Here is a 26757-nt window from a genome sequence, read left to right on the forward strand (position 1 = left end):
TAAAGATCAGATTAAAGAATTAATGCTTACTGAAATGGCTAAACTTGGTCTGAAACAGAGCAACTCTATCTGGATTTTCACAGCTGTTTACCTTCCCATGACATTTTGTTAGGCTCCTACCACAAGGCCTACACTCCAGACTACAAAGTCTTTCCCTTCTTTATATTTCTTGGTGGGGACCCACCCAGACTGTACTGCCCCACTACTTCATGTTCAGAATCTCTCTTATGGCAATTGTTCTGCAGACCTTTAGCCTGTGGGAGGCTGTGATATGCCTATGGACTATTTACATTGACATAAACTCTATCTTCTCTTATCTTAATGCTTGCTATTGCTTTTTAACCTCCAGCAATTTGCCTCAGGTAATTCTTGATAGCACTTTTCTTTTTCAGATCTCTCTTAGAGCACTGACCAAGGGATTCTTGAGATAACAGCAGCCGCTTTCCATCCTGTTTTAATATGAGCACTCTTTCTAACATTTTAGGTCACCAAAATAAGGAGATGGGGAAAGGAAGTGTGGCTTATTTATTTTTCTTTGCAGGCCTCAGACACAGTTCCTTTGAAAATATGGAAATTCTTCACAGTCACTGCATCAGCCAGTTTTGCCTCAGATAAACTTTGGATCTGAGAAATAAGTATTTTACTCATTTTTAAAAAGTTTAGTTTCTTGTTTTGTGGTCAGTGTTGTTTAGCTTTATTTTCTTCTCCTTATTTCTCTCTTTGCTTTTATTTCTTCTCTTACAGCACTCGTGTCAGTCCTTGCCAAGTTTCTTTATCATTTGCCTCTACAGCCAGCTTAACTTTTCTGAGCCAATGATATCAAATCAGAATACATATGGGTACTGTCAATCTCACATGGTGCAACTTGGAATTAATTTCTGATGCCTACCAGATATTTAACCCGTGAGCAGAGTAAAACTTGGGTGGCCCTGAAGTCTCTAAAGAGTTCCCTCCCTAATTCTCCATTCCCTTTCCTGCTATTTTAACTCGAACAGAAAGCTTCAGCATCTACCTTGAAGCAGAGCGCATCCTTCTGACTTTTCTGAGGCTCTCACCTAATTTTATTCTAGGACTTGTGGCCATGTCTGCATTCCAACCTCACTTTTTTATGGTCCTGCCAAGCTTTTGCTAATTCCCTGCTTCCTACCCCTTAGTTATTATCTGTTCTCATCCTGCCCTGCATGGGGAGGTAGCTTCAAACCCAAAGGCCGCTGTGCCAGAAAATGCTCTAGAAAACTCTGTGCACACTCCTGAACTTCATCACCATCGCTGCTGGCTCTCATATTTGCTGGGATCCAATGTGAGCTTAGACAATTTCCTCTGGTCACTTTGCCTTCACCTAACCAGACACTGGAGCAACCTGGCTGTAGTGAATAAGACTGTGATTCAAGCTCACCATCCCACTATCTTTAGATGATGTTGTTTTAATATGTCCAGCCAAAGCCCAGGCCAAATCACAGTATCTAATCTGGATCCTGTGTATTCCGTCTGCTGAATTTACTTTTCTCTAGATAGTACCTGGTAACCAGTTTATTCCTTCTTTACTGTAAATCGCCCTTTTAAATACACCTCCCACTTACCACACAACACAATCCAGCTTAAGAGAGAACTTAGTTTTTAAAATCTCTGTTTCATTTTTGTTCAACCACTAGTTAGCTAATTCTTAACAAAATACACCTGTATCCACTGTGATTTTGAAAGAAGTCTCCCCACCATTTGTTTTGTGTGCTCAGAACTTAAACCTGACCTAAGTATAGTTAATGTTTATTGACTACTCACTATTTACTAGTCACTGTGCTAATAATGCAATACTGGCTTAAATCTCACAATATCAATATTAGGGAGACACAATTCTAACCCCATTTTCACTGTAAGAGGATTAGCTTAGAGAGATTAAGTAATTTTCCTGTGGTCAGCCAAAAGTAAGTGAAAAAGTAGAGATTAGAACAGAGTCCTTGCTTTAACCCCAGTTACAATTGGTATTGCATGCCCTGAAAGGAGTGTTCCTTAAGTCTCATTTAAGTATCAGTTTCCTTGGAGATAGTACTTCACTCATTCACCAAAGATTTCTAAGCACCTAGTGCCAATGGCTGTCCTAAGCCCTGGAGACATATCCCTGAATTAAAGAGACAGGAGCCATTCAGAACACTCAGTTATAGAGTCAGTTGTTCTGGTATGAGAATAATCTTCCCCCAAAGTAAGTGTCTAATGCCCTGAGGGAGGTAAGGCTCCTCTACCTTAGACCTCACAGCACAGCTGGGCACAGCCCACAGAGGATCTAGCATGTCAGAACCAGATAGAACTGTTGTGGTCATCTGATTTAATCATCTCGGTTGAGAAATGAAAAAATAAAAATAATCATAACGTGCTGAGAGTTCACCTTTTTCAAGATTACATAGATTTGTAGTGAAAGACTCACTTCTTAAATACAGTTCCCCCAACTCCCCATCCAGTACTTTCACCAATACATCACATTGTCATCTTGAGAAAGATACAGCACATGTTGAAACCAAAATTTTCCATGGCTGCAGGCCAAATTCTCATGACCCTGGATCACTTTCTCACAACAAAACTCCTTCATTTAAGCCATTATCCATGAAGCATTTCTTCTAGAGTTTTTCAAGGTGGATTCTAACATTTAGGCAATGGGAACTATGTAGGACTTGCACATGTTTCTACTTACTCTAATGGTGTATGATCTAATAGTCTCCTGTAAGAAGTGGGGGAAAACTAGAAAACTTACTCCCATTTTTCTTATTTAATCCACTTATTAATAAACATCACCAAAGATTTCTGTCTTTTTTCCGGACTTTCTCATTCACACTCATCTAGGCAACGTGCTTGGGTTTTCTTTGCCACTGAGGGTACTAGGTTAGCATGACTGAGTTCTATTCACTGGTTGTATTCTCCTCTTACCAGTTTACCACTTTTGCAGTTTATCCTGGTACTTAAGGATATAATAATCTCCTCACCTCCCCAACTCCACCCCTTGCAGTGTGATGTTAGTTGCTTTGTTTTTTCTTTTCAACACACTAGCTTTGTGCTATATTTAACTCCTCTACATTAGCATTAATATCCAGCCGCACAAGAGAAGTTGCTGCTGTGCATTACTTCCACCAGGTACAGTAAGGGTTTGTTCTGCTAATGCCTTTTGGGAATAGGGAAACAGATGCACATACAATAAGAGGGCTGAACCTTCTCTCCACAGTAAATCAAAGACAAATCTTTATAAGAGATTTATGTGCATGATATTATTATTTTATCTTTTGCCTACTTTTGCTTTCCATTTTGGTGGTGCACAAAGCAACTTACAAGTGTGGCTGATAAAGTAAAAGCATATTCCCCTCCAAAGAAACTGCTTTAAACCTGACAAGAAACACAGACGACTGGCCAGGTGCAGTGGTTCACGCCTGTAATCCCAGCACTTTGGGAGGTCGAGGCAGGTGGATCACGAGGTCAGGAGTTCAAGACCAGTCTGGCCAAGATGGTGAAACCCCGTCTCTACTAAAAATACAAAAAATTAGCAGGGCATACTGGCACGTGCCTGTAATCCCAGCTATTCCGGAAGCTGAGGCAGATAATTGCTTAAACTTAGAGGTTGCAGTCAGCCGAGATCGCACCACTGCACTCCAGCCTGGGTGACAGAGCAAGACTCGGCCTCAAAAAGGAAAAGAAAAAAAAAAAAAAAGAAAAAGAAACACAGACAGTTGTTCAATGAGTAACACCAGACGTGATTTCCCATATTCTGGCTAGTCTCCCTTTGGCTAGATGGGCATTTCACCAACGTCTAGAAGGGAAAGAGTGAACCAGAAAAAGGGTGTAGTCATCACAGGCTTCTCATTTACTTGTCTAGGTTATTTGCTTTCTTCCTTTTAAACTTTCGGTCTGTGAAATCTTCTCCTCTTTCTCTTTCGCATTTTCTTCCCTTCTTCTCCTCTTTCTTCTTATCAATGGTAGTTTCTCATTTGCTTTTGTTGTTTATTTAAGCACTCAGACCGGAGTAGAATTTTCTTTTAGTAGTAATAGATCACTGCTCCATTAGAATAAAAAATAGATGTATTCAAGCTTTCATCCAAGTAAGAAACAACATTTTTTTGCATTGACTTAACTTAGTTTTGTAAGGAAAAATAATCACAAAAGCAATATTCATTTGATTCTTAGGTAGCAACATTGATTTAATGAGTATGCTGAATATATGACAGGTTCCAATTTTGTTCAATTAAGAAAATAGAGGTGACTTATGGCAGAAGAGAAAGAGGGAGGAAGAAGAGTAAAAGGTATGGGGAGAGTAAAAACATTTACAACTAACAGAAAAAGGTGAAAGAGTAAGAGAAGTATAAAGTGGTCATGAGACTGAAAAATTCTTGGAAAGCTAATGGCTCAAAAGGAGGAGCATCCTGCATGCACATACTCTCAAATGTCTTCCTACAGGGCTTTTGAGAGGAGAGAAGGGCAAATGTGGAGGGTGATACTCTTCTCTGAGTCACATCCACTAGGAGCGCAGGGGCTGTTCTCTTTTTAAGGCCCCGGACCCCATGAGACGAAACTTATTGGAACCAGAAGAAGCCACTAGAAAAGCATCCAAAGTCAGAGGATTCTGTGCAGAAGCAATTCTGTCTGATGTAAATGAAAGCACATTCAACTTAGGGGTCTTTCAGTGTACATGTACAGTGACTCATAGCCCATGCCCATTTTAACTGTTCAGTGCCAATGCTTTGTCTGTTTATAAATATTTTTAGTATGACCAGCTACCTTGGGATAGCTTAACTGAAAGAAATAAAAAATGAAGTCCTTATTTTAGACTATATGTACCTCTAATTAAAAACAAAAATCAGTTTACATGAGTTAGATTCACTAATTCATTTGCCCAACAGATGTGTTGAGAACTTACTAGCAGCCAGCAATGTGCCAAGCAATGGGAAATAAGCTTTGATGTAAAAACTGGTGGCCCAATTTAGGGGTACTTGTTGACCACCTTGGAAAATTACATTTTGTTTTATTTTTAATAGGGAGCCAATGAAATTTTAATCAAGGGAGTAGTATAATCAGACTTCTGCCCAGAAACATCAATCTGATAGCCAAATGTAAAAACCAGTCGAATTGCTCTTTCAATAGTATAGGCAAAACACAATGATCATTTTACCAGACTTGCAATAAAGAGACTTGTTTATACTATAAAATGGCAACAACAGGACAGGGGGACACTTTCAGTGTTGAGAGTCAAAGGAGTTAAGGGGGCAGGACTCCTGCATGGGATACATGAAATGGATGGGATTACTGCAGAAAGAGAGATCTTGTCAAGGGAGAGATGGGCATGATGGGAAAGAGAAGAGGTTAGAGGACTGAGGAGAGAACTTTGAGAAAAAGGAACAGTTGAGAGGAAGGCTGAAGAAGGTATGCAACAGAAGAGGCTGAACAGGCATGGTCAGAGGGTTGGAGAGAGAATCTGGACAGTGCAGGGAAGTTTTGAGTAATTCTAAGTAGAGACTAGGAGTGTCAACGTTTTAAGACACTGAAATAGGAGACAGCATGATATAGTAGGAAGTGGGCAGGATTGGAGTCTGACTAACATGAAAGTAAAACAGCTGTCATTTATTTGCCTTAGATTTTGGGCAAGTTACTCAACAATTCTCAATTTTGTTTGGTTTTGTTTAACCTACTTAATGGAGATAGTGTCTTATACATAGGATTGTTCTGAGTATTAAGGTTATAGTGTAGTGTTTATAACTATGCCTTAAGATCCTTCCACTGCTTCTTCTCCCCATGATTTTACCCTCATCACAGCCATTGACTTCTGAGTGCATTTCTGAAAACAAAAGTCAGATGAGCCCATAACTGTTACTCATCTCTTATGATTTGCCTTTACCTACAGAATAGGAGACCCAGGGGTTCTTCATGGTCTGAACCCTACTCTTTCTTCTAGCCTCATCTCTTATCACTTTGACAGCTCATTCCAGTTACATCATATTCATGGACATCATGCTTTGTCATACCTTCAAATCTTGGAACAAACTGCTTCCTCTTCCCAGATTGGCCTCACCTGACTCCCTGGCTGCATAACTCTTCATCAACCCTTCAATACTTTAATTCAAGAAACTAGTTCTCCATGTACATATCCTTAGCCCCATCCACACTCTGTACTAACCCCAACGTCTACATCCCCAAACCCTTCTTCCTTGCTGCCATAATATTTTGTAAATGTCACCAGTCATTCTGAAGCAATATTTTAACTGTTTATGTGTTTGAATTCTCCCCCACCCAATTGACTAACACATATACAAAAGCAAAATGATTTCTCATTGAATCATCAATAACTTTACATGAATATATGGATGCATGCTTTTAGTGAAAGAGTATGGGTTTTACAGGTTAAGTATGCATTGCATTAAAAATGTAACCCCATGTAAACAAAGAATAAGTTACAGCAGTCCTTTCTTGAAAGTCTTGTAGTGAGTTACCTACTCCAAGTCTAGATTAGATTTGAGGTTCAGCAGAACATTATTGTATTGGTAAGATTTAGGTCTTAAAATAATATTACCCTAAAAGTTTATTCCAAGCCCTGATTACTGACTCAGTATGGAATTGATTTGTAGTTTGAGAAATAGTCAGCATGGCATAGTAGTTAAGAACATGGAAGCTGGAGTGAGACTACTTTGGTTCAAATCCCTTTTTCTGATCATTACTAACCATGATTCTGGGCTAATTATTTAGCCTTTCCATCGTCTAGCCTCTTAATTTTTAAAATGATGCTGAAAACTATAGATATACCTCCTAGAGATTTTATGAGAATTAAATGAGTTAATACACATAAGGGGATTATAAGTGTCTGGTACATAATAATGTTTTTACCTCTATGACTTGCAATTCCTTTTGAGGACATTAGTGGCTATAGTTATACATATCCATATAACACTATGTACATGTACACAGTTAACAAGATAAGTACCATTTGTCAACAGGAAACAGAATTTCATGAAAGCCCCAAGGGATATCTGGATCCTAGGCTGGCCCTGAAACCTACATGTGCTCCCTGTCATTCTCTTTCTGCTCAGCTTTCTTCTCCAGCAAGCAGTCCCTTCAAAACAGAGACCTTCTAAGAAGAATGAAGGCAGGATAGAGCACACTGGGATGAGATTTTGTTTTTAAACAAGGACAGAAAATGGATTCTAGTAATGCCAACTGAAAAATATTCCTTAAATATCTACTATGGTTGAGGCACTGTTCTAGGTACAATGGGGCCAAACTGTTTTACTGGTTTTGAGCCTTAGAGGAACCTTGTGCTATCACAAGAAATAACCTTTCTTTTCTACCGTGTGCCTATTTTCTTCTTCTTCTTCTTCTTGTTTTTTTTTTCTTCTAAAATAGCATTCTTATCAACGTGTGTAGGGTACTATGGTGATGGCTGCTATATAAATACAAGAAGAGAGAGCAAGAGAAGAGGGGGAGGTAATTAACTCAATTGTGTAAGGCTTTCTTTAAGAAGCAGAATAAAGGTTCTCCATAATTTCATTCCTATTTCCAAAGAGACAGAAAAAGTTGTTGCAGGAGATGTCCTTACAATCCCAAGCTTCGTGCACATCACTGACTCCAAGACAGGTAGCCCGCTCGCTTTTTCCACCTGAATGTGCAAGGCAATCCACTTTCCCTACTGCTTTCTCCCTCTGAGTAAACAACCTCTTTCTAAATGGAAGATGGAGAGCAAGTCTTTCAAACGGTTGTCATAAATGAGAATAAATGGCATTAATTCAACATGTGAAACTAGGAGAGCCAGGAGAACATGCAACATATTTTCCCCAAATAACACTGTGAACAAGCACAAGTGTATACTTTGGGCATATGCATATCTTTCCTCTGACTGACAGCCTGAAGGATCGTCCATGTGATTTTTGTGTTGCTGAGGTGGAAACAATCTTTATTTGGACTGAATAGCAGAGTAAACAGGAATGAAAAAGAGACACAAAAGTTTACAGTACAGATGGTTTTCCAATTCTTTTACAAAAATTGTCTGTCTTATCAATTAAAGGTGCATTTGCCTTTTGTTCTAGTCAATTGTCATGGGTGCTTTTCAGGATTATACAACCAGAAAAATTAGAGGAGGTCAGTAAATGATGTCCTAAGTTTAATAATGCCACACAGGTTAAATGTAGCAATTAAAGTTTATCTTCCCTACCTTTTAACTGTAAAAACAAAATGATTCATCCTCTAGTGTGGCTATGTAAGTCATGAAAGAAACTGAAAACCTGAGTGATCACAAGCCAAGATAAAGAAATAAGAAAGAAGTGTGTGTGTGTGTGCACACGCGCGTGTGTGTGTGTATGTGTACACATACCAATACATATGGGGGAACGGGTAAAAGATTTTGATGATTCAAGAAAAATATGAAAAGGCATGCCAAAAGTGTGGTCTCCAGAGACACACAAGGATTTGATTAAACTATAATTATGCCTACCTATAAGCAGCATACACCTGTGCACCTAAAAGCCTCCTTCCTATGATTGGAAGAAGATTTTCCTTCCTACATAGTCATCTGGCTCTGTAATATGAACGAACCGCCTTAGGTAGCACAAGGAAGGGATAACATAACAATCCATCTCCTGTCAACAAGACCCCTTCCCTTTCAGGGAAGAAAACGGCTATTCTAATAGAATTATCCACAACTTTACTACAGTTATGTCAAATTTAAAATAAAACAGCACTACCTAAATATTTACTACGCATTTTTTATTTAACATGACTTTGGCTTTGAATCATGATATATCTTTTTTTGTGTGTCAAATACTGCCTTTACCTCCAACATTTTTTTTTACCACAGAATCCATGGCAGTTACAAGGTCTAATTTAGAAGCACATGAGGGACCCATGGACAAACATACAGGTCTAACTTCCAGGCTCGTCCTTGATCCTGCAGGCTCTTCTGCTTGCTTTGAAAAGACCAGTTATGGCTCTCAAGGGTGCTCTAATCTGGAACCATTCCCATGAAACAATCAATGGCATATCATCATTTCTTTCCTTTTCCAAAAGAACAGGATACACAGAAAATAATGCACATGTAGTAGAGAGTTGAAAGCCTAATGCACATAGGAAGCGGACCCCTCCAAATCAGCACATCAGGCCACCAGATATCAGTCTCGGGCAGGCGTTAGTCATCATTTGCTTAAACGAGCCATGCTCTTCTCCCAGGATTTATGCATCTTCTTCCCCCTCCACATAAAGAATTAGCTGAATAAAGTAAAAATAAGAGGACTCTGGGGCTGCAGATGGCTGACCAGCTGTTTCTGGGTGACACCCCATGAATCAGTGCCTCATCGAGCTTTAGTGCTTCCATGTTTGGGGGGCAAAATATTCTGCATTTTGGAAAACTAGTTCATGGAAAATAATACAGCAAACTAACATTTATAGAAAACCACAGTAATCTTGTAACAAATGTCCTAAATTATGTACTCAAAAGCAGATCCAATTTTACCCAAGGTTCTCGTCTACAGAGCCTGTAGGACACTTTCTTGTTGTTGTTTATAACTGCAGCTCCTCCCAACCCCCAACTCAATTGCTTCTTTTTTTAATGATATACCACTTTATATAATACACCACACAGAAGACAAAATTTCAGCCTGTAGAAGAGGCTCGGGCTGGGAGCAGCGGGGAGATGGAATATTTAAAGGACTTTACTTCCATATCCCCTTTGGATATTTCTCTTACGTATTTTCATTCAGTTTAGTGTTAAGATTAATGCTACATTTGAAAGCCTCCTAGTTTCGTTTCAAACAATACTCATTCCTCAGTGTTTAAGTGCAATGCTGGAGGTGTGGACAAAATAAAAGTAGAATGGAACTTTATATTCCAACCTCTCCCACTTTCCTCCAAAGTGGAAGTTTCTGGCAAGGCAAGAGTTTCACTGAAGCCTTTCCTGGTTGTCCTCTTCAATTTTAGATGATTGCTTGATATGAATATCTTTAACAGGGTATATTTTAATACACAGAGTAGCAGAGATGGCTTCAAATGCCTATTATCAGAAAAAAAGGCATTTGTGTGATGGGGGAATAAGAAACCTCTGCAATCATTTTTATTCAATGAAAGCCATTCCTTTGGGTGGGAGAGTCAAATGCTAGTACCCACACATGCTGCCTGCATACCAGCACAAGCCGGAGGAATGCAGATTTCTGTGTCTGAGAACAGCTGCTAAGTAAAATGGAACATCCAACAGATGGCTGCATTGTCATTATTGGGGGAGGAAGAGAGGGGAGCTATTTTGGTTTTTTTGTTGAGTGTGTGTGTGTGTGTGCGCGCGCGTGTGCGCCCATGCACGTGTGTGTTTAATAGGATGCGTTCTCTCATACCTGTGTTCTCTACTACCTAGATATCTCTGGTGCTACCAAAGACTCTTATTCACTTTGATTCTTAGAATTAGAACAGACATTGGGGATCATTTAATCATTTGACATTTAATGGAGAAGAAGAGAGAAGACCGAAGACACACAGCATGTTAGAGCCAAGACCAGAACTCTTACATTTGGCCTGATTACATAGAAGTCTTACATTCTATTTACTTAAGGATCGGTACTGAGCACAAATACCAAACTTCAAGAAAAGTAAACACTACAGCAGTTGCAGTTTCATAGTCTGAAAAGTACACGTGTGTGTGTGCGTGTCTGTGTGTTCAAGTCTTCTGATGGAGTTGCTTTGCAATTCACATGGAGGAAAGGACTAAGCTGTTTTATAAGTTAACTTATATCTTGTCTTTATTATACATTTTATTAGATATTTGGAACATTTAGACTTATAGTCTCCAAAATTAAATAACAAGCTACAGGATATAAAGATTCTCCTCCAGTTTCATACTTCAGAACACAAGGAGTTAAGTTTCAAGTCAAAGCTACTGAAAGCCATTCTTAAGAAGCAGACAGGAAAGTGTTGAGGTCCCATCATGACCTGTCTGTAAAGGTCTCCATCCTACTTCTGATGGTAACTTTGGGTCAGTTGTACAGTCACATGGCTCACCCTTTGGTTCATGTTTTTTTTTTTTTCCAGAAATAGAATCAATAGAGAACAGACAAACCCACAGTTGCCAGTTTGTACAGTCTTGTGGTTTCTGTCAGGGGCTACAGACTCGAGCAGGTCTACCAGATAATGAAGGCAAACTATTTCAGTTCCTGTGGGTCCAGAGTGCCTTGGCAGAGTTCTGGTTTCAAACAAATGAATAACAAATTAAAAGGTACAGTAAAATAAGGCGGTGGTTAAAATATATGAACTAAAGTCAATGTAGGGGAAACGTAGTTAAAAACCCTGCATTCTCAGCAATAGCCTATGATGTATTTTGTTAATCCCTTAAAATTTATGTTAAAAGCCTTTTAACAGAAAGTCAATATATTTGGGTGGTAGAGCAAGTATATCATCCTGTACTGGTGGTTGCATTAAATACTATGCATAGGCTCCACTGTCTGTAGGAAATGAGCCGGGGTCCGTCCAACGGAAGTTCCATCTCAAGGAGGCCAGACGCTTTTCCCAAAATGGACTGTGAAGCCAAGCTGAGCATTATGCTCTCCTCTGCCTAGGTTCCCCACTGACGTCAATGAGAGTTCTGAAAATGAAGGGGGATCAGAATACCAGAAGCATAGCCTAATAATAGAGTAAAAATGGAGAGCAGATGGAAAACAAAGCTTCTTGGATAAAGTGTGACCTAATGTCATAAATTTGTTAGGGAAAAGAAAACAACAACAACACAGCAAAAAGGCCTGTAAGCAGACTTCTGGTGTGAAAACTCTGGAATATGGCAGATTAGAAAAACACCTAGATACTTAGAAACCTTTCAGTAAAGGACTAAAAAGTAAACAGGAAAACATGCAAAATCAAATTTTGAATGAGTTCGAAACACCACTACTAATTGTACGTAGCAGCAAAAAAGACACAAAAATAGAAGTAGAAAACTCTAGAAACAGGGTTTTAGCAGCTTCCTTTGCACATGATTTATGCATACACTTATTCTTTATATCTTCAACTCACCTGGAACAATCTGTTGCCCCCACAGATGGGCAACCTTAGAGGGACTCAGGCACAAACTTGAAACGTGGTAAAAATGAGTTGAAATACTGGGCCCAAAGTGAAAGATGTTAAAAACAGTCCCAGCCACACACTAATCTCCTAGAAGGGGTCACCATTTACTCCTGCACCCTATACCCTCGTGTGTGTGTGTGTGTGTGTATGCGTGCGCGCTAGCGTGCACATCAAAGTCTCAATACAAACTTCCTGGGAATCTTTACTAATTGTATACCTCTCAACAGAAGAGAGATTTTTAGATCTACTTAATAATTGGACTTAGAAACTTACTTTTGATATGGACAAAGAAGGTCTCAAGATGTTGAGTGAAATATAAAGAAAAATCTCAAATTCAATCCCTAAATACTTGTTTTTCTATCTGGCAAACATCAAGATGTTTTTCTATTTGGTGAACACTCTGTTTTCTCAAAGAGTAGGCTGTTGGTTGGGAAAGCGGAGGAGGTGAAGTTTTAGAGTAGGGTTGCATTTTCTCTTTATTTTCATTGTTTAACCACTGATGGGATTAAGGCAGCAAAAGCCATCCTTTTAAAAATTTTCTTCTTTTGGTTTTGCACTCTAATGGTTCTTGAGCTTTACCTCTTTCACCCCATACAAAGAAACATTGTTTCTTCAGGATAGCCTTTCTAGGTTCTGCCTCCTCGACCTCTTTATTCTATCTAGCCAGCATTTTTCTTTGAGTCTAATTCTTGCTTTGCCTGATCCTTTGAACTTGATATTTTAGAACCTCCCTCACTCCCCCCGGAGCTCGCTCACCTCAAACTTTACCTTCATTTTCCCTTTGCTCCTGACCCCGTTACTGAGAGTGAGTCTAGTTCACCCCTTGTCGAGTTTCTATGCCCGAGGCCTCCTGCCAGCACCCACCACCCCCAGGAGAAGTTACTGGGCACTCATCTCTGCTAGGATGGTCCTCATTCAGATAGATCACAGGGAACTATTCTAAAATAATGAACTCACAATATCGTGTAAAAACAGAATTAGCAACATAGATATCACCGAATTTCAGGCCTTGAAGTCTCTTAGAGATCATTCATTTTACCATGAAGAAAATTAGTACTCAAACCTGGTTGATAATCCAGGATTCTTGTGGCAAGAGAGTAATATAACGTATATAAAAATGTTTTATAAACTCGATACACCATACTGTATGCATTTAAAAAATGACTATTTGTCTTCTGAGTAGTATGTTTGAGAGTTAGTCCAGAGATGCTGCCATTACTCAAAATGTTTTAAATCTCTTCTTTAAAATTGTCATTTGAGGCAGTTCAGATTGTCACTGTATAGTCACATGTCGTTTTTATCAGTAAAGGTATTATCCAGGGCTCAGACATTCATCTCAGATTTGATCTTAAATGTCTTCAAAAGCAGAAACCATGTCTGTCTTGCTCCTTGCTCCTGGTATACTGCCTGCCACTGATTATACACCTAATAATTATTTGTTCAATGAATTTTTTAATAAAAGATCAAACCAACCCTCAGATAATGATAATTTGCTTTGACTGGTAGGCAAAGGCTCTAAAATCATTTTTCAAAGAGAATTTCCTAAATAAAATTATTTTCCAGTTGTAACATCATTGTTGGAATAAGTTCAAGGTTATTAATTAGAAGGGGACAACAATCGTTGTATTTATATGTTAGTATTCTGGCTGACCTGTTTGCACTATCAAATTTATTTGTATCTCACCTTACAAAGCATGAGGCAGATTGAAACAACTTCAACAAAAAGAAACCTATAATAACAAAAACGTTAATAAAAAGCATATTACTATAATCATGTGTTAGATATGCACAGCAAAAAGCAGCCCACAGGGTGAGTTCCTTATGTGCGGTTAGCCAAGGAGTGACAGTAAGTAACAAGAAATAGAGAACAAATGAGACTCACCCAGTCTCAAGCACATGTCTGCATGCCATCTGGCCCTTGTTCCTTGCTGAGTAAAAGAGTTACTTACAGCCAGTAAGAATGCAGTCATAAGGAAACATTCTGGGGTGACTGGGGTGACGACATTCCCAGATTGATAATAAGTACACAGGAAGAGAGGCATTTGCAGGTGTCATGATAACCGCATCATCACTGCTGTTGCCACTAACAGGTAAAGTTAGCTCTAAACATTCTGTGTGACCTATAAAAGTGAGAACGGTCCCTCTCTAGCGGACTAATATTTTAATTTGTTTGAAGAAGAAAGATGAGCAGATGACCTAGGGGGCAGGCATAGTAATCACAAGGCAGAACTGCCCACCTTTTCCACAAGTGAGTTTACTCTCAGGCGAGTCTAAGAATAGTGATTTTACAATAGTTTAAAAATGCACTAGGTGCACACAGATACACACAGAATCTAATTCACACCACAAACACATGAGCTACCTGCCATATTTCAACTACTTCCAGTCTAAAGCATCTTGACCAGGAGAGGATAAGTTTACGTATTTGATGAATCCTGCTGGACTCAGGGCTTGCATTAGTAATTGCTTAGGGAACATGTTTACTTGTTCTTTTTACTGCTCCCTGAAACATCAGATTAAGAAATTTGAAGCAGGTCCAGCTAAAAGCATAGCAAAATGTGGCACCTCATAAGAATGAAACTTAAGAGTGTTAAGCAGAAGAAGTTGAGAATGCTGAATTTCTCACCAGGCCACCAGCTCACTCATTTGGGGCCACTCAGGTTTTGATGAGATCCACAGCATGGGTATTATCCATGATGTGTGGCATCCACAAGAACAAAAGTCACTTTTATCCCAGAAATAAGAGCTATTTAAATGTCATAGCTAAAAGAAGGAAGTGTTACTTGAATTCTGAAGTGGCTGAATATTTGAACTGAGTTTTTAGCTAAGAAGGTAATGTCAAAGACAAAGGCTCTGTTACCATCCACAGAGAATTTATGATCCAGCATTATTCCCTGAAATTCCGTCCCAAGCCCTAGCCCCAATACCAGCTTTCGGTACAATCTCCATGGTGCATTGGGAGTAACCTTCTGAACTGCAAACTTGATTGTATAACTATTCAGATTACAATTATTTTATTTGCTCTTTTTAAAATTATACTTTAAGTGCTGTAATACATGTGCAGAATGTGCAGGTTTGTTACATAGGTGTACATGTGGCAAGGTGGTTTGCTGCACCCATCAACCCGTCATCTACCTTAAATATTTCTCCTAATGCTATCCCTCCCCTAGCTCCCCTAGCCTTCCACCATGTTACAAAGTCTGACTTTTAAACATAGCACACAGTGATTTTTAGAAAACTGGCTCTTATGTTTTCAACTTTATCTTCTACCGCTCCTCTATGTACATCCTGAGCTCTAGCCATGACAAGTTGAAGTCTCCAGAATCTAGGGTTCTAGCATGTTCACTTACACAACTGTTTTTACATAACTGTTCTCTCTGAGGAATATGCACTTCCTTCCACTTTTCTGGAAAACTACTATTCATTTAAGACAGAGCCTCATCTCTTTGAAGTGCTTTCTGCCATCATTCTCACTTTTACCCCAGGACCATGCAGACTCAGGTACTACTATATGCAATTCTATAAAGTATAGAGTGTTTTGAACAACATTGACTTTGCCATTTTGACTTTGACGGTATTTTGGCCCCAATGGAATAATAACCTTGATATTTAATTCCAAAGGGACAAAGCAGAAGAATATACATTCAACTCACCTATAACTCCAGGGCTATTCTCCAGTCACTCCACAGGAGAACAAGCTGCTTGAATGGGGTGTGGCTTCAATCACTTTATTAGTCTGCTAAGGCAGCCATAACAAAATACAACAGACTGGATGGCTTCAACAACAGAAATTTATTTTCTCACAGTTCTGGATGTTAGGCGGCCATGTTCAAGGTTCTAGATGATTCGCTTCCTGGCTTGTACAAGTCTTTCTTGTCTCCATGGCTTCGTATGTCATCATATGGCTTTTTTTTTTTTCCCCCTGTGGGTGTGTGGTGAGGAGTGGGGGAAGATACCACTCTCTGATAGTTCCTCTTATGAAGACATTAATCCTGTCAAATCAGAGCCCACCCTTATGACCACATTTAGCCTTAATTTACATCCTTAGAGGTTTCATTTTTAAATACTGCTACACTGGGGATTAGGCCTTCAACACATGAATTTTGAGGGAACAAAACCTTCAGTTCATTACAACCACCTTATGTTCTCAAAATCTAACAAGTCTTTGTAATGACTGTAAACATTTGTGATATTAAATGCTATACCACATGAAGGGAGAATGAAGAAACTGGCTAATCCATTAGTTAATCAAAAGTACTTTTTTGTGTGTGCACCATGTGCAAATCCCTATTATAGAACATGTCAGTGTTATTGAGGAATGCATAATAAAATAATTTAATTGGAATTTAAACACAAACAAGTACCAAATAAGTGGTACTAATAGTAAGCAACTATAGGATAAAACAAAAAAGTATTAAATTTGGAGTCAGGAAACATGGGTTCAAAATCCAGTTTCAACACTTACCATCTACGTGACCTTAAGCAAGTTGTTTAACATCTTTAAGCTTCAGCTACCTTGCCCATAACACAGTTGCAGAATACCTAACTGAGGAATCAAGTGAGATAGAATATGTAAATTCACTTTGGAAATGCTAACACTGTATATAAGAAGAGTGTGACCAACCATTCATAGGAGAGACTCCTTTGACAGGATCCTTGATCTCTTCTCTCTTCTCAAATGGAAAAGGCAGCTTTTCTTCAGTGCATTGACTCCCAATAAGGCAGGCCTTACAAGATTAACCACATTTCTACATACCTAGTTATCATCACCCTCAAAACTCAATATTTTATGCTGGTGCCGCACCAGAAAAAGAAGAGTTCTTGCTTCTTTTTTATATTTGCTGTCTTGCATGGAAGAGAACCAGCATACTTTAATTCTGAATCATAAAGAAGTTGTGGTAAAAGTAGAATGAGAAATTCTGTGCAAGAAAATGCCATGTGAGTTACTTGAAGGCTCCATGCACTCTTGTCGGAACGCTCAAGCATTAAAAATGTTAAGGTTAAGGCTGGCATGGCCAAGAGTGATTTGAACATGGAGGTCACCACATAGTGAATGTTCTTATTAAAGATCGATGAAATACGTCATCATGTGCTATCAGCAAATAGAGAACTGTCTGTCAACAATGAAATATTCTCTTAGGAGTCAGCATCAGGAGAGAAAATTGACCTCAATCAACCGTTAATTATTGCTTCACCTTCCAATCAGTAACTATCAGATCACATTCCTAAATCTTAAGTGTGTGATATTTGCAGAATTTGTGGCAGCAAATGGAGTCCAGGTGGAGCTGCATAGGAAAAACAAGAAAAATGGCTCCTCACCAGAAACAAGAGAGGAGCATGGGAGGACAGATTCAGACACCCCAGGCTCCCAAACCCCCTGTTGTGAAGTAGATTGTGCGTGTATGTGTGTGCGCACACCACATAAGCACACATTATTTATTTTTAAACAGTCTCACTTTATACTGAACTGACAATGCTCTTTATTTTCATTATGTGTTAAAGAAAAGAATTAAGGGGTGGAAAGAAAAGAATTGTGAGAGACATTGCTTTGATTCATTCAAAGCTAGGCTCCAGGATTGGCTTTGTATTTATTTAATATATCGAAAAGCAACAAAACATCACAGCTAAAGAAATAGACACTCAAAACTTAAATTGAAAACGTAATTCTGAAGCATCATGGAATGACAAATATAGCATTTAAAATACATTATCTTCTTTCCGTTCCTTACAAATTCAAAGGTGGCAATGCATATTAAAAAAGATCTGCTTGAGCTACTAGTGAAGTTCCACAGTGAAAGCATGCAGGGGCACTCCCAGCTTCAGGAAACGTAAGTTGCTTGTCCAGTCCCTGAGTGGTCAGCACCTGCTTTACAAATCTCTTAAACATGTAGCTCCAAGCTCTTCACATAGGAGTTCACATAGGCGGAGACATATTTCTTTTTCTTCTTAATCACGCACCTTTTAAGATTCATAATTTGGGATGAGCAAAAGGCTCGGCAGGAGGTGGGGATGAATTAAAAACCATAAAATTGATGCTATCACTCTGATTGACATACCAGTAGTGCAGCATACATTTCCTGTTTGTCAGGAATGAAAGGTGTTCACATTCTGTAATAATACCTAATAATGTTTTGGAAAGACAAACTGCTGTCTTACACATTTTACCAGGATGGAATTTTTTCCTCTTTCTGTCAGCACTGAAGTCAGAAGCTAGAGTGTACATTACAACCCTATATAAAGGATGACCTAGATATTTAATAGCTGCAACTATTCCAGTCCATTACCTGGACCTCCCCAGGTCTCCGATGCTATATTCTAGCATGCCTGAAATCACCATTACACCTTAAGACTAATTCAGGGAAGCATCCAGGGAGCTAGATGTCCAGGAATGCCATAATAAACTTCAGAGAATGAGTATTCTTTGCTCCCTATAGCTATCTCATCACAGAATTGGCCAACCCTCTACCTCTTAGAGGTCTGCCTGACAATTAACATTTTGTATAGGGTAGTAAAGACAATCTTGCACATATGGATCAGGAGACCTGACTTCCTCTAGCTGCCATGTCACTGACCATCTAAGCAAGTCAGTCATCTAAATTTCTACACCTCAATGTACTCACCTTTAAAATAGATTCTTCTATTTGCCTTGACTTCTTGAGGGGTTGTTGAAAAATAAAAGCAAAATTACAGCTTTATAACTTGCATGCATCCTCTGTCATGTATATCACAAATATGATTATATATTTGTTAAATAAAGAATTTGGAGAATATTTAAAATAATCTATTCTGGGGCAATAATATGGTAAAAGGATGAGGAAGAATCAATGAGGTACTAGATTTTATGTGACAGGGTAATATCCAAAAAAAATCAAATGTAGTTATAGCCATTCAAGAATTATTCTCATGGTAAAGTTTTAGCCAAAGATGTATACCTCAACTTACTGCCCTGTTATTACTGTTTACATCCCTATGGAGTATCAACTGTAGATACTGACTACTAGCATTTCAAACATTAAAATACTATTTTGGGGAAAAAAAGAATAAAGAGAAAAGATTAAATAAATCTGAAAAATTTCAGAGGAAAATAGAATGGGTATGTTTGTACTAAATGTTTTAATGACACATTTTTGCATTTTCATCTCTTGGATCCTGTTATTTCCACAGAAGATTTCAAGAAAATAAATGCAAGATTAGTGCTACAATCATTGCCTAACAATACCAAGTTTCAAGTGTCAGGCACTGCAGCCTGAACAACCCTTTGTCTCTGGAATTATAAACACAGACTTAGATGATTTGGGAAGCCTATGGAAAATTGACCCAAATGAAAAAGTGGAAATGTTTTGTAGACCCTGCTTTTGTAATAATACTATTGCAAAGGGATCAAAGTGCTTTTGAATACAATTTATTACTGTTGTTTTTACTAAATCAAATAAAGGTTTTAAGCAAAAACAGGTTTCAAGCCTTCTGCTTATGATTGCACTTCGTGAGACTTGACAATGCTTATCTCTGTGTAATTTTTAAAATCTATGTTTGGTAAAAAGAAAAGGCATTTCTCCCAATTCTTCAAAGTTACTTCTAATAAAATCTGCTCATTGATGCCCATGCTTACAGATACAGTGAAAGGGAAGTTCAGGAAAGTCACTCCGCTACACCCAATTGGTCCCTACTAAAACTTGCAGAAGTTATAAGGAAACTTACTTAGGATTTGAGGTCATTTAAATCATGGCCTGACTTAATTTTATATTCACTAAAAGTGAAGCTAAAAACAGAATGCATGGATCATGTCCTCATAACCTTCAAGTGGCAACCCATAGACTGCTATCTGTTTCTTGAGTTAGATTGACAAGAACTGGAAAGAAAGCATTAGCAAAAGGGATCTTGAATGCTATCAGCTGAAATCTACCTAAATCCCCCAGCAAAATATAATCGGAAAAAAATAAGAGATTCACCTCTTAGTTCGAGTCATTGAGATATTGAAGGTTAGGTTAAGCAATATCCATCCCTCTATTTGCTAAATTACCCAAATGTGGCTATAAAAAATAACATTAAGTATTCAGGCCAAAGGTATTTATCAGAAGGATATGATTTACATGGCTATGTACCTCATGGAAAGCCTCACAGAAAAATATAGGTACAAATATGCATAAATCATATTTATATACTTTCTATAAAATTAGACTGGCATTAATTAAATGGCAGAAAAGGCAATGAGAGCATTGTTTGGAGGGTAGCTTGTTCCAAGTTCTGATTATAACTTGCTTCCCAAAGAAGGAGCCGCCTACAGCTTAGAAGACAGATGAGAAGATCATCATCGCAGATTTGCTGTGAACAGCTCTGCTCAGCTCTGTCCCTGCCAGACTTGGGGCCACACACACCCTTCCAAGATGGCTAAAGAAGATTCTCAGAGAGATCACTCTCTTCATGCTTCAGATTTGGCAAGGGCAGAGTGTGGTCTTATCTTTGGAAAACTTGAAATCTGTAGAGCTGGCAACTGCTCTCAATAGCAAAGTTGTCACCATCCTCATCATCACACCTACAATGTACTGAGCACTCTCTATGTGCTAGGCACAAAATGTTTTGCATTATCTCATCCTATCTTCACAATTATCCCATGAAGCAAATACTATAATTGCCCACATTTCAGGAAAGAAGAAGCTGACACCAAAACTTGCCCATTATTACAGAGATGGTGACAGTTGGCACCTGAATTCAAGACAACCACACTCTTCTAGAATCTTAACTTGTAACCATCAGAGTAGCTTAATCAAACAGCCCATGGATTTGACTTTTTAAAATTCCACTTCCACTTATAAAGCTATTCCCATTTATTTGTTAATTATATAATACACGAACACATATATGTATCCCCCACAGAGTGCAAAGAACTGGGTTAAGCACTGGGAAGTAAGCAATGAACAAGACATGTTCTCTATCCATGTGAAGCATACATTCTATCATATATCCCACATAACATAGCCTCATTTTTTTTTTCTCACTAATCCTGTTCTTTTCTGCTCCTATTACCTGATAGTTTCCAGGATGACTTTCAGTAGCTGGGCAAAATGTTGGCACTACCACAATTCTTATGAAGTTAGTAAATAACAACTTGGCCCCTCCCTCCTAATTTTTGCCTCTCTTTTCAATTTCTCAGACTTCATGTCTATTATCATTCAGATATCCCCTGATATCCCCTGTCTTCTGGTTGTCCATAGTAACCCACTACTATATCCCTCTTCCCCACCCATGCCAAGCCAGACCTGCCCTCAACTCTACTGTCTCATATATCTCTACTTTTGTCCTTCATACCTTCCACATCCAAACCTCAGGGTTAATCTTAGCTCCCATTCTTCTCCTTAGAGAGCAGCCCTGACATGTTGTGGGAAATGACCAAAGAAAAACTCTTACATGTTACACCAGGAAAGATCTGTTTCTGGTAAGTCACAAATTTTATTTTCTCAAATTTTCTTTGGTGGGTTTTCCCTTAGAATCATTCTCTCATGTGGTAGTCATATTCGGTAGAACTTATTACAGGTACATATGGACTAAATATGTTCCTAGGGGCTGGCGAGCGATGTTAAACAGTGGGTAATATGCTTTGAATTCCAACTAACCAAACTACAAGTGACCTTCTGGCAAAGTCAACCTAAGTAACATATTCCTGTCTTCACTATTACTAAAAATAAACAGTGAAAAGGAGTAAAAAATAAGTTAAAAATGTATTAGTCTTTAGCATTAGAGTAATAGGAATACATAGTAATAAATGCAATGTAGAAAAAGAACTAATTTAAATTTAGGGATGGCAGTGGTGGAAGTTGCCCACATTTGACAACTTCTACATTTGACAAAAGACAAATGTTTCTAGCATGAGGGATTCTCAGGTCAACAGAGAAACCCTGAATGTAAAGGATATTCAAGAACCTCCCCAACATGACTTCAATTTTTCGATGAGCTTATAAGACTCATGAAGGTAAAGAACACATCTGATTTTGCTTAACATTATACCAGCATCACTTAGTACATGGCCTGAGACCTAGTCAGCACTTAATAAATGATTACTGAATGAAGAAATGTCATCCTATACTTATCTCCAGCCACCCCCGCATCAGCAGAACCCTCTGTTGACCAGAAATCCCTACACAAGACTGGATTTTGACATGTATACTTTTCCCTCAGGGAGCAATCTCTGCCTATATATTACCTTTTTTTTTTTTCCTTCTAGAACTGTTGAAATGAGTCTTTAAGGCCAACTTCAAAAATTGTATCTGTTATGACTCCCCTGGAATGGGACCTGTGAGTGAGATGCTGGTGCTTGTGGCATCTCAGGGTAAGTAGGTGGATGTCTATCTCTCCCTTGGGCTGACAGAGTCCTGGGCTTTGTTGAGGGATTGGGAAAGTGCTTCTTGCCTACCCTAGATCCAGGAGCTGAGCATGGCCCAGCCCAGAGGTTCTGATCCCCTGGGGGTTACCTTTGCACCAAGGATAGGGACAGCAGCCAGTGGGAAGAGGAGATTGACTTCTGCACAGTGCCAGGACCCACCTTATTTTGCACTGGAGCCCTAAAAATTATGCAACTGGTCTTGGACCTGAAGAAGAAACCATTGTATTGTCCCTTGAGAATACATTTCAATCCCTCTCTTAGTTGTAGAGGAACTCTCTAAAGGCTAAGGGTCCATCGTTCATCATCTCAGCCTCTGATTTTGCACAGCACTCTCTCTCAGGAGACATTGCGTAAAAGTGTGTTGAACTAACTTGATGACATGATAAAGAGAAGCATCGTTTTATTTTACACAAAAATGTAGATAATCCCATATTCAAATTTACCTGGATGGATCAGAAAATGTACTAAATAACACAAATTCTTGTTTGTTTTTCTCTGAGACTATCATTCATCTTATTCAAGAGGAAATTTTACAGATTGGCCACACTGCTTATAAATGCTTTTCTTCATATTAATAGAAAAGCTTTGGAATCTAGGCTTGTAAGCTCATTCTGGAATATTGTCTTCTACAAAGAATTGAGTACTGTTCAAATATAATTGCGATTAAATTATTCACTCATGATCTTCCAACTACTTACTATGTGCAAGGTATAATAGTGGGTACTGTTAAGAGCTGAACTCTCCCAACTTGGCCCTGACCCAAATCACTGCAGACAGCTGCCCACCTGAAGGGGCAAATGGGAGCTGAAGTCCAGCCTTCACTCTGTTTGCCAAGCCATATACCCTAGCGTGAGATTGCCTGTGTCCACCCAGGGGAAGTGGTATTTTTTTTTTTTTTCTAATTGTAACAAAGTCTCTTATGGGCTAAAGGCTGTCTTGGCCCTGCTCCTCCTTCCACACACACCTCCTAAACTGCACTTGGCCCATCTGTGATTTCTTTTCCCTTTCCAGAGTCATTGCTGTTCTGTTGAACATCCTTTCTGTTGCATGAAAATGCCAAAGTAGAGGAAAAAGAGTACACCATGTGATTTCCCCAGGGCCAACATTTCCCCAGGGATGGTTCTGACTGAGGGGACACAAAAACAAGCAGTTTAACACTAACAGATATCCTGTCCAAATTCTCTTTTTATAGCACAATGTAGCTGTATTAAATACATAATAAGTAAAGTGAGAATTGAATGTGAATTATGAAGCAGAATTATAGTCATGATATGTGAACTAAACATGAAAAGAATCAGAACCTCTTATTATATTTTATTGGCAATAGTTTTGCCAAATAGGTAGTTACTTTTGAAAGATGGCATCTCTTTGAAATTAACTCTCAACTTCTAGCAAACATCTAGATGTCTCCACACTCCTTAGTCAACTAAGAGTGATTATTTTTATTGCTACAAGCCATATATGTTTGTTTTGAAGAACATGATATTAATCATGATTAAATTGTGTAGGCTGAAAAATACCTGTTACCTGAAAGAAAAAAAAAAAAAAAAAAAAGCAACACAGCTGTAAAAATGTTGGCCAACCTGTAAAAATGTGTGTGGATTTTCTAGCAAACTAGCAATGAAAATTCTGAAATTTATGACTAGTCTTATGAGAATCTTCAAAGGTTTCTCTCAAAGGGAAGAATAGGTCAATTAGTTTACTATTTCAAATACATATTGCCTTACCAGTATACAAATCATACCGACATTGTCCATTTGAACTGTTTAATTGTGACAACTCTGAGGCATTACTGGGTAAAGCAAAACATTCTGCTCCTATTACCTCTCTGATTTGTCCTCAAATGGGATTATACCTATGTTTCTAAGGCAGAGAAAGCAACTTGGGGTGAATCCTACCAGCCTCTGCTATGGACTGAATTGTTCCCACCTCACCCCACATTCATATGTTGAAGCCCTAACTTGCCATGTGACTATATTTAGAGATAGGGCCTTTAAGGAGATGATTAAGATTGAATGAGGTCATACAGGTAGGTCTCTGATCCCATAGGACTGGTGCCCTTATGAGAAGACAATGAGACACCAGAACTTTCTGTCTGCCATGTGAGAACACAGTGAGATGGTGGTCATTTGCAAACCAGGAAAAGATCCCTCACCAGAACCTGACCAGGCTGGCACCCCGACCTCAGACTTCTATTCTCCAGAACTGTGAGAAAATAAATTTCCATCATTTAAACCACCCAGTCTACAGTATTTCGCTATGACAGCCAAAGAATACAGGCCCTCAAGCAAACTAACCAAAATAGTATCTATTATTAACATTTTGGTAAATATGTATAAAGAAGTAAGAAATGTTTTATAAGAATTTTTTAATTTTTATAATTTTATGACTGTGAATAAAAACATCTTTAAAAATTGACTCATTTTTATTGATCTGTAATAAACATTCTAAGAAAACTGGTGTTCATGCTATGCAACCCTAGCTTCAAAAGACTTACTCTTGCCTCCTGCCAATAAGATTATTGCTCTGAAATTTATCCTAATAACAGAAAATCCCAGAATTACCACTCTTCAAGTTCCAACATAAATGCTGCTGCTTCTCTTAAATTTTTCACATTCTCTGCTCTAGTCTCCCTCTTCCGCACTACCACAGTACTTAATTTAAATATGTCATTTATCATATTTCACCTTGTAATTTCCTTGACTTTTGCATATGCCTGCTCCTCCACTAGAGGACACAGATCTTGAGAGCAAGGGTCATGCTATCCTTTTTAGATTTCTCTAATGTCCACCGTGATGTTTTGTCAGTAGTGAGTACATATTGGTAGATGTGTGAAAGAATGAATTAATTATTGAATGAATGGATGGATAAATGAAGAAATTGATTATTTATTTATTTATTTATTTACTATTTTGTCTCATGTATCTTCATAGCATCTGTGAGAATTGCCTTTTCACCATCATGCCTCCCCTTGATGGCACATTTATGGAAGAAAAAGTGTTAATAAAAAGAGAAATGGAGAAATCTTTAGTTGCAATGCTTCTGACTTTTTAGGCATAGTACTAGTATAAATTATTTAATTCTTACTACTTTGCATTTCACATTCTCCATTTTACTGATAAGAAAACTGAGGCTCTGTGAGGTTAAAAATACATCCATACTCATGCAGTTACCAAAAAAGAAAAGCTACAATGAAAGCATGATGCTAAAATTCAAGTCATATCTTGTCTTTCCTTCTCAATGACCTTCTCTTAACTTTTTCCTCAGAGTTCTGAAGAAAGGTGAAAAAGATGTGTAGATATTTTCTGAGGCCATTTAACATGGCCATCTTCCTGTATCGGACTTTGAGGGGGAGGCGTTCTCTATTTCTCAGTGATTTTCACTTCCTTGCCACTGCAAGACAATATCAATCTCAGTTTCCTCTGTAACTTCAGGAGAGGTACCCTTAGCTCCCCTTAATTATAGTAACAACTGAACCAAACCTTTGATGCCTCTGAAGGTCTGATATCTCAGAGGGCTCCAGGGTTGCAAAGGAGTCAACTTCCTCCCAATCTGATGTTGTTCCTGATGCCACTCCCTGAAGTATAAAATTTGAAGGCAGAACATAACTTGAGATTCAGGCAAATTTGAATTACGTTTCAGATCTGTCACTTATTAACTATGTATACTTTAATCTGTCTCAGTTTCCACATTAAATAATGTTCATGAATTCAGACATATCTGAATATATAGAAAAGGCTGGGAGGACAGATCCACTGAGGGTTAATTTACACTGGGGATGGAAAAGTCCCTTTGTGAGTATGGCAGAGACTGGCTAAATATTCACCAATCACATTTTTCTTCCTGAGCACTTAGGAAAACTACATTTCCCAGTCTCCTTTGCAGTTAAGCCTGGGGCCCTGTCATGGGAGTAATGTTCACCACATCCAGTCATGGCCACAAAATGTGTCATGTGATCTACCTCATTCTTTGTTAGCCAGACAGCTAAATACAGATGATACAGCAGAAAACTCTGCAGAGGTCCTAGAAAATAATTCCACCACAAGATGGAAGAATTGGGATTCCAGAATCATGGAATGGAGAGCTGCCAGAAGAAAAACCTTTAGTGGGTGAAGTCACTAAGATTTTAAGGTTGTTTTGTTATAGCACCTGGCACTAATTACCTTAATACAATTTCTCAGGAGTCAGAGAATCTAAGTCTAGGGTAAAAATAATGGGTGATCCAAAGAGAAAAACTATGATTTGTTCTTCCACAACTAATGAGCATTGCTCAGAGTATTGTCTGGACTGCTTTCTTTCCTTCCCCATCACCACTCTCCCATACTCAGCTG

At 38.5% G+C, this 26757-nt stretch overlaps 1 long non-coding RNA gene across 1 annotated transcript; it reads left to right on the forward strand.

Moving 5' to 3' along the window:
- The first annotated feature begins 21403 nt into the window (after positions 1-21403).
- Positions 21404-25054, forward strand: LOC140711561 (uncharacterized). The gene is made up of 3 exons (XR_012092835.1): positions 21404-21481; positions 22268-22372; positions 24476-25054. It is a non-coding gene; the product is annotated as an uncharacterized lncRNA (long non-coding RNA).
- Positions 25055-26757: the final 1703 nt, after the last annotated feature.

The sequence above is a fragment of the Chlorocebus sabaeus genome, chromosome 4 (assembly GCF_047675955.1).
Source record: "Chlorocebus sabaeus isolate Y175 chromosome 4, mChlSab1.0.hap1, whole genome shotgun sequence".
Lineage (NCBI taxonomy): Eukaryota > Metazoa > Chordata > Mammalia > Primates > Cercopithecidae > Chlorocebus > Chlorocebus sabaeus.